General features: G+C 40.4%; 1 pseudogene; it reads right to left on the reverse strand.

The window, feature by feature from the left end:
• Positions 1–8,830: 8,830 nt before the first annotated feature.
• LOC103638224 (uncharacterized) lies at positions 8,831–15,874 on the reverse strand (annotated as a pseudogene).
• Between the last annotated feature and the right edge of the window lie 573 nt (positions 15,875–16,447).

A 16,447-nucleotide genomic window follows, 5' to 3' on the forward strand; every position in this document is an offset into this window, starting at 1 on the left:
GAGATATTTAGTTCATACTCCTAAGTTTGGGCTTTGGTACCCTCGGGGATCCACATTTGATTTAATTGGTTATTCGGATGCCGATTGGGCGGGGTGTAAAATTAATAGAAAGAGCACATCGGGGACTTGCCAGTTCTTGGGAAGATCCTTGGTGTCTTGGGCTTCAAAGAAGCAAAATTCCGTAGCTCTTTCTACCGCCGAAGCCGAGTATATTGCCGCAGGCCATTGTTGCGCGCAATTACTTTGGATGAGGCAAACCCTCAGGGACTATGGTTACAAATTAACCAAAGTTCCTCTTCTATGTGATAATGAGAGTGCAATCCGCATGGCGGATAATCCCGTTGAGCATAGCCGCACTAAACACATAGCCATTCGGTATCATTTCTTAAGGGATCACCAACAAAAGGGAGATATCGAGATTGCATATATTAACACTAAGGAACAACTAGCCGATATCTTTACCAAGCCACTAGATGAACAAACTTTTAACAAACTTAGGCATGAGCTAACTATTCTTGATTCTAGGAACTTCTTTTGATGTTTTGCACACATAGCTCATAAATATACCTTTGATCATATCTCTTTTATATGCTATGACTAATGTGTTTTCAAGTGAATTTCAAAAACAAGTCATAGGTGTATTGAAAGGGAATTGGAGTTTTCGGCGAAGACAAAGGCTTCCACTCCACTCCATGACTCAACCTTCGCCGTCGCTCCGAGCAACTATCCAACTTTGGTATAATCTTCACTCATATATTGTTTGCCAAAGGGGGAGAAAGTAGTTTTTCAAAGGGGCTTATATTTCACTCAAAGTATCCGTTTTTGGCGATTCATGCCAAAGGGGGAGAAAGTATTAGCCCAAAGCAAAAGGACCGCACCACCACCACCTAATTTTAAAACTAATGAGTTTCAAATTGGTATCTTATTATGTTCAAAAGGGGAGAAAGTAGTATTTTCAAAATTGATATCTTAAAACCTTCTTGAACACTAAGAGGAGGATTTTATTAAGGGGGAGTTTTGTTTAAGTCAAAGGAAAAGCATTTGAAACAGGGGGAGAAAATTTCAAATCTTGAAAATGCTTCTCAAAATCTTATTCATTTACCTTTGACTATTTGCAAAAGAACTTTGAAAAGAATTTACAAAAGAATTTGCAAAAACAAAACATGTGGTGCAAGCGAGGTCCAAAATGATAAAAATAAAGAAACAATCCATGCATATCTTATGAGTATTTATATTGGCTCAATTCTAAGTAACCTTTGCACTTACAATTATGCAAACTAGTTCAATTATGCACTTCTATACTTGCTTTGGTTTGTGTTGGCATCAATCACCAAAAAGGGGGAGATTGAAAGGGAATTAGGCTTACACCTATTTCCTAATTGAGTTTGGTGGTTGAATTGCCCAACACAAATAATTGGACTAACTAGTTTGCTATAGTCTATAAGTTCTACAGGTGCCAAAGGTTCACAATAAGCCAATAAAAAGAGCAAGAAAAGGGTTCAAACAAGAGAGCAAAAGACAACCCGGAAGGCACCCTGGTCTGGCGCACCGGACTGTCCGGTGTGCCACCGGACTGTGTCCGGTGCACCAGGGCACTCGAGGCTGAACTCTTCACCTTCGGGAAATTCAGAGGGCGCTCCGCTATAATTCACCGGGCTGTCCGGTGAGTCACCGGACAGTGTCTGGTGCACACCGGACTGTCCGGAGTGCCAGCGGAGCAACAACATCTTCCGCGCCAACGGTCACCTGCAGAGGCATTTAATGCGCGCTAGAGCGCGCAGAAGTCAGGCACGCGCGAGAAGGCGCATCGGACAGTCTACAGGACCTGTCCGGTGCACCACCGGACAGCCCAGAGGCCCCACAAGTCAGAGCTCCAACGGTCGAACCCCAACGGTCTACTGACGTGGCTGGCGCACCGGACTGTCCGGTGCGCCATGCGACAGCACACTTCCAACGGCCACTTTGTGGTGGTTGGGGCTATAAATACCCCAACCACCCCACATTCAATGGCATCCAAGTTTCTACACTTCTACATCTTACAAGAGCTATAACATTCAATACAAGACACACCAAAGAGATCAAATCCTCTCCCAACTCCACAAAGCTTTAGTGATTAGAGAGAGTGATTTGTTGTATTCATTTGAGCTCTTGCGCTTGGATTGCTTCTTTTCTTTCTCATTCATCTTGTGATCAAACTCAATTGTAACCAAGGCAAGAGACACCAATTGTGTGGTGGTCCTTGCGGGAACTTAGTGTTCCGTTTGATTGAGAAGAGAAGCTCACTCGGTCTAAGTGACCGTTTGAGAGAGGGAAAGGGTTGAAAGAGACCCGGTCTTCGTGACCACCTCAACGGGGAGTAGGTTTGCAAGAACCGAACCTCGGTAAAACAAATCATTGTGTCTCGCTCTTTATTTGCTCACGATTTGTTTTGCGCCCTCTCTCTCGGACTCGTTTATATTTCTAACGCTAACCCGTCTTGTAGTTGTGCTTAAGTTTATAAATTTCAGATTCGCCCTATTCACCCCCCCCTCTAGGCGACTTTCAGTTACAACATTTACAAGTTATAACAAGATTACAATATATATTATAGTAGTTTATTACAAAAGAAATTGATTCAAAAATATTACAATTTGAATGTATAAAACATTTGTAAGTTTAGAATACATGCTAGCTTAAGTGACAATCCTCAATAAAGAAGCTAAAGACGGGGTATACTTATAGAAGAAGGCCAAGCCCACCGGCACTTAACATCAATCACAATCAAAGTGACTCATAACCTGCAGCAACAATGGGAATAAAACACTGAGTACGCAATTACTCAGCAAGACTTACCTGACTAAAGAAAAGACTCTCAAGGATATGCTGGCTTGAAGGGATTCAAGGTAAAGCTTAACAAATATAGAAGACTCATTTTGCAGAAGAGCTTACTAGTAGTGAATCCTTATGCCAAAATTTTACTTCACAAGTTAAGTACTTTCCCTGAATCTAGAGCATTCACTTGTCCTACACTAGCTTCATTTTAGCAGCTTTAGTTTCACTTGTTATTTACGATGCAGGGCAGTGATCCAGTCTTCATATCCGAGAAGTAACAGCGATCTGAATCGATTAATACCCAGCTTGGGATCTCCAACCACATGACATATATAGCACTTAACCCTTGCATATGTCAACTTGCCCACGGGTTTCTCAAGACCAGAATGGGTCCCCGCCAACCGAGAGCTCAGTACCCCACCATCCAGCCTCTTGCCAGGTGGATACACGATACTCTCGTCATCTCTCCACTCCCATTGTGGGCTGGCCTTCCTGGTATTGGTCCAGCCGAGGCTAAGCTTACCCATGACGAGGTATGTGGCCAGTTAATAGGTCCTAGATCAGCAAGCCTACTTTCGGTGCGGTCCTTAATTGACACAGACGGGTGACCTTTCCTACTCAACGTCTGGTCTCATCTTATTATTTATCACCCAAAACCATGTACCTGACAGAGGTACAACACTTGAATAATGAATTCATCATCATGAGTGATGCCTTCATTATCGCAAGTTCCTTTTTCATAAAACCCATATCCAGTGTTACATATCATTCTTTTTAAAGGAAACAATTTTTAAGTTGTCTAGATAGGGCTAAGCCTCATTAGTTCTCGTTATAAAACAGGTAGCAAGGAGGATAATCAAATTCCAAGGAATGGTAATGCATCAATTGTTTCATCACTCAACTCCTATCACCTAATGCAGCATATAAGTGATAAAAATTTTAAAACAGCAAGGAGGTGGCAAATGCACCGGGGCTTGCCTGGGATAACACTAAGTTAGTGTTGTTAGATGACGACCACTTGATGATCAGCTTTTGTTCTGACACTCGCTTAGTCCATCCATCTTCAGGCTCATCGGTCGACATCGTCTTGTGGGTTATTTTGATCTACACCCTTTTCTTCGCATGTTTCTCAGCTAGCGTACCTAATTAGATCTACGATGCATATGTATGAATATTAAGAGAAATAGCACAATATATTTGAATGCTACACCGAAGTGGATTAAACAGTTAACAACAAGGCATCCCAAACAATCATAAGCAAGCACTAGACACTAACTCATTAAGTACAACTAGGGCTAGACGAAGAACTCGTAGCTCGTTAACTCGCTCGACTCGACTCGACTCGACTCGTTCATAATTTATAACGAGTTGAGCTTGTATTTCAACTCGTTATGATAACGAGCCAGCTCGAGCTGGCTCGCGAGCTGACTCGCGAGCCAAACGAGTTGGAGTAATTAATCAAATCACAATAATCTCTGATCCAAAATAGTTAATCTTGTACTCTACTATAGTTAATCTTGTTCTTTGTTGAGTGTGGAATCTTAAGTTGCAAACTCTATTCTTTTTTTCAATAGATCTCCTTTTCTTTTGCTACATATTTTTTGTATCCGTTCGTAGACACTAGACATGGTATTATCGAGCTGGCTCGCGAGCTAAATGAGCTAGCTCGAGTTGGCAAACGAGTCGAGCCGAGCTGGATCTTTAGCTCGTTAACATATCGAGTCGAGCCAAGTCGAGCCAGCTCGATATCCACCCCTAAGTACAACAACCATAGTACGCTAATCTAACCGGATCCAATTCAAATAGCACGCAAAAGAGAACCATGCATACACACTCTTTCTTCTTTAGAGCATACATTGATCGACTAATAAAACTCAGGGTCAACATTTCAAGGCACCTAAAACATTAGAATAAGGGTACAAACATTTTATCTAATTTTTATAAATTGTCTCTCTAGATAGCTTGAATTATACGCTAACAAGATAGAGCATCACACTACTTAAAACTGCAATAAGATTAAGAGCAAGCTAATCAACCTTTAAACTTCTATCCTCAGATTTTCTGGACATCACTCAGCAGTCAATTGTTTTGCTCCTAACTCACAAGATATTAATCCAAAAATAGTGAACAAGGACTTTCTAGAAATCTTATAAAGTTCTCTATAACTTTTGTATTATCATCACAACAAGATTCGACGTTTAGAAATGTCAAACAGTACTAAACGTAAATTTTGTCCAGATTTGGACAGAATTCGACTACTCAGTTCAAAAATCCATAACTGGAGTTTTAGGCATCCAAATCAGGTGATCCTAAACTTTTTAGAAAGCTAGTAGAATTGTCTACAATTCATTTATAAATATCTCAGGTTAATTTAATGCATATAAAGGTCAAAAGACATAAGAAAGGCTTTGTTGTCCAAATTTGGACAGATTCAGATATCCTACTTCAAACATCTGTAACTTAACTTATAGATCACCAAAAAGGATGATCCAAAATTTATTGGAAAGCTTAAGGAAAGTACTACAATTATTATATAATTACTAAGAGTTGATTATCAGTTTAGTTTAGCCAAACAATCCAATTTTCGAAACATGTACAGAATTTGGACAGATTCTGAAACTGGAATTGGAAAAATCATAACTCCTAAACTACTAAGCCTATGATCATGAAATTTTTACACAAGTAAGATAAAGAGATTATATACAAGTTTTATATATAACACTTCTACAGAAAACGTAGTTTGCTTCATTAGATTAGTTCCACACTCCAAACTATATGCACAGTAGTTTCAACAGCAAACATTCCAATTTAGTTCTAGTTTAACTTCTACCAATTTTTCATGCTCTTGATACTTACTAGGACAAAGCATTAAGGTTACCTTAAATTAGAAGACTTAGAACTCAATTCATGGGTAGAATCAATCTAACTAGTTCTCTAAATAATGCTCAACCTACATAAGACACTCCACAAATTTACTAGTAAAGCATTTTACAAACATATAACTTCACGAACTGTACTCTTCATAATCAACATAGAAGGTACCATCTTCTAAAGGAATGTATCAACTTTAATATACCAACAAAAGTAACCCAATCACACTAATGAAATCAATTGGCTAATCTAGTTGAAATAAAACTATCTGCCAAGCACGCATATACCCATATTATGACATATAAGGAGTTATTTCATCAAACATTCATATTGAACCTATGCCTAGCAACACATCGAAAACATAAACGACATACCAATTGAATTTCCAATTGAATACAACCAAATAGCATAAAGGGCAATTCATCAAACGTTTTACGTGCACTCAAACGGTGATGTGAATATCTAGTTAATCTAGAGTTATACGTGATTGTATCCTTTCCTATCTCCAACATCCCAACCTCTCCTTCTTTTAAATTAACTTATATAATCTATATGCTAAACTAAACACCCCATCTTATTTGACTTAATATGTAGAACCCCAATTTCACCATATAATTCAAACCATCACAAATAAAACAGAGGAGCGGTATCCTTCCCTAAACACCGCGGAGGATTAGCACAGAGAAAATATTCTTGGGTTCGGATATCAACACACAATACGCCTGAGCTGCAAACAAAAGAATATTGTCACTAGCACATCTATCCAAACCGCCATCAACCAATTAATAAGAATAGGGGGGGCTCACCACAATTCAGTCCGAGCTAAAAGAATCCACAAGAATAGTGATGATTCCGATTTAAGCATTACACCGAGCACCTTGTGTGCGAGGCACTAGTGCTTTTCTTCTCCAACGAAAAACCTGGGATCTTTCTCTCCACCATAGAAAGTTCCATGGGAGAGGTCGACTGGGGCTTGAGGGCTGAAACCAGGGAGTGTGCCGAGTGCCAGGGAGGGGCTGCTGGGAGCCAAGACAACAACGTCATGGAGAGGGGCAGGGCTCGACGGACGTTGAAGTTGGAGGTATAGGGGTGGTCGGGGCTACATAGATCCGGTGTGCTGCTCGTCCTCGACATAGGGGAGCAGGGCGTATGGCCGACCAGCAAGGAGGCAGGGAGCAGCGTGGTGAAGGAGATGGGGGGCGAGCACCAGGGCTAGGAGGAAGGTCGGGGAAACGCAGAAACCAATTATGGCTATCGCAGGCGTCAAGTTGGGGAGAGCGAGCTTGCCATGGGGGAGGAGCGCGCAAGGGCGAGCGGATGCTAGGGCGCGTGGCCACCAGGGCTTCAGTGGCGGCAGGGTGTAGAGAGGAGGAGCAGCGGCTGCTTGCGAGGGCCTTAAAGAAGGGCGAGCCGGCGAGCTTGCAGTGGACAACGGCGCGTTGGACTGAGGGCACCTCGGGCTGAAGAACAACGACTGGATGGGGAAAAACAGAGAGGCGACCAAGAAGGGGCTCACGGCGGGGACGACCGACTCCAAGAGCAGCGAGAGGAAACGACGGCTGGCTGCAGGAAGGGGCCCGAGATCAGCCATGGAAAGCAGGGACGGAGGCCAAAGGATGAGGGCGAGGGCTACTGGGGATTGAAGACAGGAAGGGGCTAGGTGTCGACCACGACAAGAGAGGATGAGGACGGCTAGAATTTAGGTAGTGGAGAGGATAAGGAGAAATAGGATTTTTTTCACCTTATTTTTCTATTCATTCTTGAAAATACAAATGCAAATACACATACAAACTCTGGTTTTGGTGAAATATACACGGTTTGGACTAAAGCGACATAGGAACTAAGCATATTACTATTTCGCAGTTACGAATAGGGAATCATATTAGTTATAGTTATTTGGCTAGGACTAATTATCTCGACCTGATTTAGCTCTTGCATCGATAACCTTTGCCGTCAGACTCTAATAAATTTATTTGGAACAAAATCGCAAGAGTGAGTTAAGTTTCCAAATTTATATTCGTATAACCAATAAATTTTACACAACCTCAAAACTCTCTAATTCACGCAATAAATATGTTTTGAAATTTGTGCAAACTTTAAGAAGAATCTAGATAGATAAAGATGTAAGTGATGTCAAATGCAGGATAGGCGAAGAAGACTAAGACATAGAGTCCAAAATTATCACCGATATCCCGTGGTTAAGTCCATAATCATTGTCGAACGGGAGATAAACACTTGGGGTGTTACAAATTATTTCTGGATTAGCTTTATGCTAGCGCTCTACTCTAATCAATGAACATGATGAGATTATTTATGTTACGATGTTTACTTCTGGATATGATTATGGCATTGTGATATTTAAGGGGGCTCGAGCTGTTTCTCGAGTACCTCTCCGTAAGGACTTGCTCATTGGATGACCACCCGGGAAAACAATGCATCCATGAGGGTAGAATGGGATGCCCTTAGCTAATTAATTAGATGAACTAAGGTATAGTTTGCTTCGTCATCGTGCCATCAATGGGGCTCGGTGTACGCTACTCACTTTGCCGAGGGTGCACTACAACACACCTTACCTTCTATGACATTCACCTTGTGTCATTGATAAGTGAATATATGTCATATATTGAAATCTATGACGCATGTGTGACGTTTTTTGGTTCGTCATGTATGTGACGTGGCTAAACATGTTCTATAACGATTTGAAGTTTTTCTGTCATTAAAATTATGACAATTGTACTTCGTCATAGATTTTATGACATTTTCATATTGTCATTACGCCAAACAAGAACGTCACTAATAATCAGCTAGAGGCTTGCCATGTGGACCAAATTTTGTCATAAAATCATGCGTACTAGTGATGTGGAGCTGATGTGGCAAATGCTTATGACGTTTATCAATATGACATGTCGCTTTTCAATGACGAACTTCGTTGTCATAATTTATAAAATGGCTCGTCCTAGTGCTACGCCAAAATTGTGGCCTCATTAAATCTAATTTGTAATTTTCTATTAATACAATTTTATATTAGCAAAATCTGTAGCCTATTTTTTGAACAACCACATTCAAATGTACAGATGTTCGCATGTCTTATTTCACAAAATTTACATATCAAAAGACCAAAATGATAGGAAACACAATTTGTAATTCATAGGTCACAATACGTCTTATAAGAAGCAACAATGTTCAACACAACTTGGAGCTACCAGTAACAAAAATCAACAAACTTGGACCTACTTAGTTGTACATGTAAACAACTAGCAACCAACTATTGATAAAACTAGACATAGTTCAACTAAAAACCAAATTTCAGAACAGAAACATCCTACAATAGTTCATTGTTGGTGGCTTAGTAACTTTATGACCCTGGATTGTGTTGACCCTGGTTGAAGCTCAATAGTTGGCGAAGGAGACCATGCATTTCTTGTGATGTCTTCTTTAAACCATCTATTTCCTCAGAATGTTTTACCCTTGAAGTTTCTGATTCCATCTTCAAATTATCCAACTCTTGTCGAAGTTCTCCTTTTTCTTGCTTCTCATTCTCAAGCTCAACCTGAAGATCGTGGACCTATAAATAAACATAACTTATTACTTCATATCTAGACATGCACATATAGAGAAATAAGAACAAGAACATAATTAATTGTAGCTACTTTCAGCTAGTTGTGCTGCTAGTCAAGAATGGAATATGATCTGCTAGTTGTGCAAAAAAAGGGGCTATCAAAATAGTTTTAAATTTTCTAGATACTGTCAGCATTAATTCTAGCTACTTTCAGCTGCTCTTGTTGTGTGTACAATTGTACAGTAATGCTATAGTAACGTATGAGAGTAGATAGTAGCAACCTAGAACCATTTATTCGTCACCTAATACCCTTATTGTTGTCCATGTACAGTACTTAGTACAACATAATAAGTAGTGGCAGCAGCCGCAGCCACTAATTCTCGCAGTCAAACAAGATGTTCTCTATGTCAAACCCTTTAGAAAAAGTACATGTTGCATGTACAAATGATCCAAAGAAAGAAGGGAACATGACTGGTATGTGAAACACTTGTACCTGTGATGATATTGCACCTCTAGAGGTACTCTTGGAGGCTGAACAAACACCTGCAACACGAAGAAAAGTAGTTGATTTGACAACCTGAGAAACAGCTTCTTTTGCTGACTTTGGTTCCTGTCCATCTTGTACTGGTTCACTCATAATGCCTTCCATATCATCCTAGCAAAATGACAATAGTAGATGTTTCTTACATGGTATTATTGATGTATACTTTATGTAGAGAAGGAATAAAAGTAAACAATCACTTACAATTGCTTTCTGTACAAACTCGGTAAATCCATTTTTTTGCCACAATGGAAGTTCTTGAATAGATCAATTGAGGTGGGCTCTACATCTTTGAATATATCTTTCTTCTAAAATAATTGCAAACAGTAACGAGCTATTATCTTGAAACAAGAACATGGTCTCAAGAATAGTGATCATACACATTATTGTTTCATTTCTTACCACAACATGGGCCTGTGCAATGTAGCATCGAGATCCAGTGCGCTGATGTAACCGGACATTCTCTCGATTTAGTTGGTTTTTGGTACACTTTTCCTGCATATGATACATGAGTGACATGACACAAGAAAGTATCTGGATAATATAAAAGATTCAATGCAAGATAGCATGAATGCAACAAGATGAGATGTTGCGTCTTCAAGAAAACATTGATAATAAGCAGTTGTATTGCTTATAGGGGAAGCTCTTAAACATTTAAGAATGGCACCGTATACTGTGTAAAACGAACTTCTGTGCTAACCTGCTAAAACGTGTTGAGGGCCTTTAGATCCAAAATCAAAGGATAACCTTAATCCAACCTCATACTCTTGGCTTTTTTTCCAAAGAACCCCTCCTCCCGTTGTTCTCCGCCTGCTGCCAGCAGGCGGCACCGCCGTTCTCCGCCGCCCCACAACGATTTTCCCCGTTGATCCCCTCAGGAAACATGAATCCGTCGATTGCTGCCGGCCCACAACGATCTTCTCTGGCACCTATCATGGTCGACGCCAACCCACCCAAATCATCTCGGTGCGCTGCCATGGTCGACACCGACCTGCCTCGATCTTCTCCAGTGCCTGCTGGTCTAACGAGTCCTTCGCCACCTGCTGTTGTTCTCTCTATCCCCAGCCCTTCGATCCCGGCCACATTGAGCTCAACTCCATGGATCCCGCACATCTCATTTCATCCTTTGGAACACCATTCTGTTTGGGTTTAGATAACAGAGTTCAGCAGCACTCAAGCATTCTGTTTGGGTTTACATAGCAGAGTTCAGATCAGCAGCGTTCAACATTCTGTTAAGTGCACCACCACCACTCCATCAGCAACATCGAAGAAAACCAAAGCAACAGCAAGTAGTATCAGCGGCGTGTATCAGTAGGAGCACTGAAGAAATTGGTTTTGTTCTGGCAGCAGGGGGCGATGGGTCTATTTGGTCCAGTACTTTTCTTTCGTCTTCTATCCACGATAGCCATATGCTATTTGATCTATGATACAAATTCAAAATCGCAGCATTTTTCTTTCAATTTGCCTTCATGTTTGTCTGAAACATGTCGTTTAGATTATTTGCTGAAACGTGTTGTTCAGAAAACGTTTGTGTTCGTCTTAACAGTTCTGAAACGTAAATGTGCCGTTCAGAAAACATGGAAATTTGTCGAGCGGTTTTCCTTTTTTGCTGATTGTTTGTGTGGAAGTGCTGGTGGCTGGCCTGGCGTCTTCTAGGTGACGATGAGCAGGGAGCGACAGGACTGTTTGGCCTCGAAGGAGAAAATGTTTTGGCGGATAGCAAAATAGGAGAAAGTAGTGGTTCTTTAGAAGAAAAAAAAGCCAAGAATAGGAGGTGGGATTAAGTTTATCCTTTGATTTTGGATCTAAGGGCCCTCAACACGTTTTAGCATGTTAGCACGTGAATTTGTTTTACACAATATACATTGCCTTTAAGAATATTTAAGCTTATAGGGGAATGCTTTAATCTACAGTGCCAATAGATGATATCTTTGTATATGGAGGTCCACGTCCACATCGGATCTTCCCTCCCCCAATGTCATCTTCTGTGATATAAAAGTTGAATATGACGTAGAACAAAAGATTTTCAGTTCTGATGAGAGAGCTGTATATGAAGAAGCCCTGAAGCATATCACTTAGGAAACGAAGGAGGAAGATCTGCCCAAAGGTGGTATGTCAGTTTTACTATTTAAGCATCAGAAAATAGCATTGGCGTGGATGCTTTCGAAAGAGAATTGTTCACATTGTCGAGGTGGAATTTTGGCAGATGATCAGGGTGTTGGGAAGACAATTTCAACGATTGCCCTTATACAGAAGGAGATGGTTAAGCAGTCTAGGTTCATGACTGCTGGTTCATACAGTACAAAGTTTGTCCCAAACAGTGATTATGACAATGGCAGTGATGTTGTGATTAGCATGGACAAGAAAGAACCGAAAGATGAACCCTTGAATGAGCTAGATGGTTCTGCACGATTGCATGTCGCCAGCAGTCTTAAGCTCTGTGATAGTAAGCCAAACACTGCTACTGATAAAGCTGAACCTAAGAAGAAGACCAGAGTGAGGTACTCTGCATCAAACTTGAGGTCGAAGACTAGACCAGCTGCAGGAACAGTGGTCGTCTGCCCTGCTAGTGTTCTTAGGCAGTGGGCTAATGAGCTCTCTGTGAAGGTTATGGAAGACAATAAATTGTCAGTCTTGGTTTATCATGGAAGTTCAAGGACTAGAGATCCTAATGAGTTGGCAACATGTGATGTTGTTGTCACCACGTATATGACTGTGGCAAATGAAGTACCTAAAGAAAATTCTAATGATGAGCGAAAGAAATGTGAAATGGACGGAATATGTCTAGAAATTTCCATCGGCAGCAAAAGGAAAAAGCAGAGCAAGCCAAAGAAGAAAAACAAACCTAGCAATTCAGAAGGTGGCCCACTTGCCAGGGTACGATGGTTCAGAGTTGTGCTTGATGAAGCTCAAACAATAAAAAATTACCGGACTAAAGTGTCTAGAGCTTGTTGTGGACTGAGGGCACAAAGGAGATGGTGCTTATCAGGAACACCTATACAAAACAAAATTGATGGTCTGTATAGCTATTTCTGTTTCTTGAAGTATGAACCTTACTCAAAATTTAGTAATTTCAAATATATGATCAAGCACCAAATTACTAGAGATTTAGTTTGTGGCTATAAGAAACTTCAAGCTATCTTGAAGATAATTGTACTGCGGCGCACAAAAGGTAAGTAGTTCAACCATAAATAAATAAATAACTGGCGCACGTCCCTTTCCCTGGCCACTGGCTGAGTGTCTGAGGCTATGAACATAAAGCTTTAATAGATCAAATTCATTTAGCAACAATACTCAAGCTTGTTAAATTTATATTGACTGAAAAGAATAAATGAACACTCAGGAACCAACCAATATTGGTATGGTGTCCACAATTAACATTAGAAGCTCAAAGGAAATATGTAACAAATTCCAGCATCACTAACTGACTATGTTCAAAAGGAGAATGTAGAATACCTTATCTAATTATTTTAAACATATTATAATTTAATTAGCATACCTTGTGCTTTGCGTCTGACCACATCTCCACCAATGCTTTCCATTGATCGTCTGTCATATGTTTAACTGGCGATGTGGTCCTCACTTGATTTGCTGGTATACCATTGAAATATTTTTTTTCAGCTGGTACCTCATCTGTCGTTGTCCACCCTTGAGCAAATCGGCACATGCGGCTTTGATTGCATTATTGTTGGTGTCCATGGTGAATTGGGCCTAGTAAAGAGCATAAATGGTAGAATTTCAAAAATGCAAAAAAGTTGAATGATATTTGAATGGAGTAACATTGAATGATTGAATTTCACTTACAGCAACTTTGTCGATATAGTTTGTAACAATTGACTTATCCTTCTTGTACTCTTTCCAATGCCGGAGGATGGGCATTTGTTGCCTAAGTATAATCCCGCCCTCTGATGCAAGTTTGGCAGCTTGCATAGGTGCTTCTGGCCGTATCTTTCCTTCAGCAATGTGTATGGGGATGTTAGTGCATAAACCTCTACTTATCCTATCCAGTTCTCTGCCCATACTTCTATTCCTTTTTCCATTTGGATCTATGGTTGCCTTAAGTGCACCTAATGAAATCATATAAATCGGTTAGTGTCAATCTATAAGTTGTTGTTTGCAACACACAATCAGGTTATGTATATAATGAAGCCAGAAGAATTGTAATCATGGAATTGTAAAGATGATATTGCTAATCTAGCCAGAAGGACATTAATCATGGAATTGTGATGCTTAATGGTTTGTTACAAATGGAAAAGTTATCTCCAGTTTTGAGCCACACTCATTATTATGTTTACTGATTACCAGAGTAATAGGACACATGATAGTATGTAACTAATCATTGTATGAAAACAAAATGAAAATAGATTGCATTGCACAAATTAGATAGAATCACTTGCCTTGATCACTAGAGTTGTTCTGGTCCTGTTGAGGGGTGGATGTGATAGTAGAGATGCCTAAGGTTTCGACTTGTTGCAGTTCTGGACTGAAAGTTAAAGCCAAATCCCTTGTATTCTGCCTAGTAAATCTTGTAGGTTCATCTTGTTGCGCAGGTGCCAAGACCCTCTTTAATCTGTTTCTCCGGTTTGTTGCACACTTGTGGAAACAATATGAACCACATTAGCAAATTTGTATGCTGAAATGTACAAGAAAATTAGATTGAAGAAATATCTACATGCGACGAAAAATAATACCTGATTGACTTCCTCATCTTCAGAACCTTCACCTTCCAGGACCTCATACAAAGATCCAGATTTTTCACGAGTGTCAACCTTGCTCTTTGCAGAAGTATGGTTAAGTATTGACGCTAGTGTAGTGACACCAAGTCTTTGCAACTTTTGGTTATTCCTCATCAAATTCTCAGCTCTCAATTTCTCATATTCTGTTAGTGGCACTTCTGCACATGAAATAAAAATTATTTGTGTACTAAATATGATGGTCAATAGATGTACATGCATCATTATCATTGACCCCATGGAAACCTCTATATATGATTTGTTCAGGGAATGTCATGTGTGCCTGCAGCGAGCACGCCACTGGCCTGACGCCAGGCACGTTCTTTCAATTTGTTTAATTGGCTCTATGCTATCAGTCTCACCCACCCCACGTGCAAGTAGGCAACTAGATGAAAGTTCCTTTTATTTAATCTACAAAGTGCATAGTGCGGCTATTTTGTTTTTTTAATCTTGCCCAAGCCCTAATTAATTCATTTATCAAACATGACTCCAAATCATATTGATTATCATGTATTCTAGGAATAGAAAATATGATTAAGGTGCACACAAGCGAAAGAAGAAACAAAGATTAGAAGCAGCAGCTCAATCTCAAAAGGGTGCTCTGGATAATTTCAAAAGTGAAGGGTCAGCTAGCAAATGAGGGTTTCAATGATTGGCATCACCTTGGCATTAGACTTGAAGAGCATGAAAGTGGTGCAGAACATCTTACAAATATGGCTACTTGGTATGACTTGCAAATTGAACCAAGATACTAATGGGAATATTTTAGGACTGATTGAAATGCTAGCTGAATTTGACCCAATTCTGCAACAACATGTTCAGCGCATCAATAATGATGAAATTCATGTTCATTATCTTGGCCCTAGCATTCAGAATGAGTTACTAAGTTTGCTTGCCACTGCAATTAGGTCTGAAATTTGAAGACTGGCGCTGGTGCCTGTATATGACCACCCAACAAGGACGGCCTCTCCCTCATCATCCCAATGCAAGATGTCAAGAAATTACCTGTTGGTTTGGTTGATTTGGCTGTAGTTTTACGCCCAGGCGCCATAGTGGTCTCCAGATCGAGCAGCTGAGCCGACGGGGGAGTGGATCCAGCAGACTCGCCGATGTGCGAGCAGGAGCGTGAGCGATGGGGGAGTGGATCGAGCAGAAGACGGATCGATGGGGGAGTGGATCGATGTGCGAGCAGGAGACGGATCGATGGGAGTGGCCGGCGTGGGGAGGGACCTGTAGCCTGGAGCTCCGATTTACCTAGGGACGTCGTGGGGAATGGGGAATGGGGAAAGTGTTCGTCTAAGTTCTAACTGCAGGTTTTGATCCATATAAACAGACGAACGTACTGAATAACTATTGTATGCTTTGCTAGGTCGGCACTAAGTGTCATGTAGCGTAGTGGTATGCCTTGGTTTCCTGAGACTATAGATGCCAGGTTCGAATCCTTGCTTTGATATAGTTTTTCCCTTTTTTGCATTATTTTGCCAATTTAAAACATGTAAAGAAAATTTTGTATGTTTCATTGAATTTTTTTTATATCAATCCTTTTTTGCATTATTTTGCCAATTTAAAACATGTAAACAAAATGGTACACCTTACTCTAGTCTTTACTCGGCATCACTATCATCATCATCCTCCTCGACAAGAATTGTTGGACTTTCATCATCACTAACATATTGCCATATAGTTTCATCTTCATCATCGCTTGTCCCGTCTCCTTGCACATTGTCTTGCCTTGGTTTACGAAACTCGTCAACTAAACTTGTATCGACGTGGTGACAATCTTCACTATCCAGTACTTCATCATTCAAATTGCCTTCATTCACTTGTACATGAAAACCTGCACATGTTTCATCTTGGTATGATAGTCCCAAGCCCATGGGTGTTTCCTCATTTTCATTTTCAGTGACATTCCATAAGTGCCTATGTGTAAAC

Source organism: Zea mays, chromosome 9 (genome assembly GCF_902167145.1).
Source record: "Zea mays cultivar B73 chromosome 9, Zm-B73-REFERENCE-NAM-5.0, whole genome shotgun sequence".
Taxonomy (NCBI): domain Eukaryota; kingdom Viridiplantae; phylum Streptophyta; class Magnoliopsida; order Poales; family Poaceae; genus Zea; species Zea mays.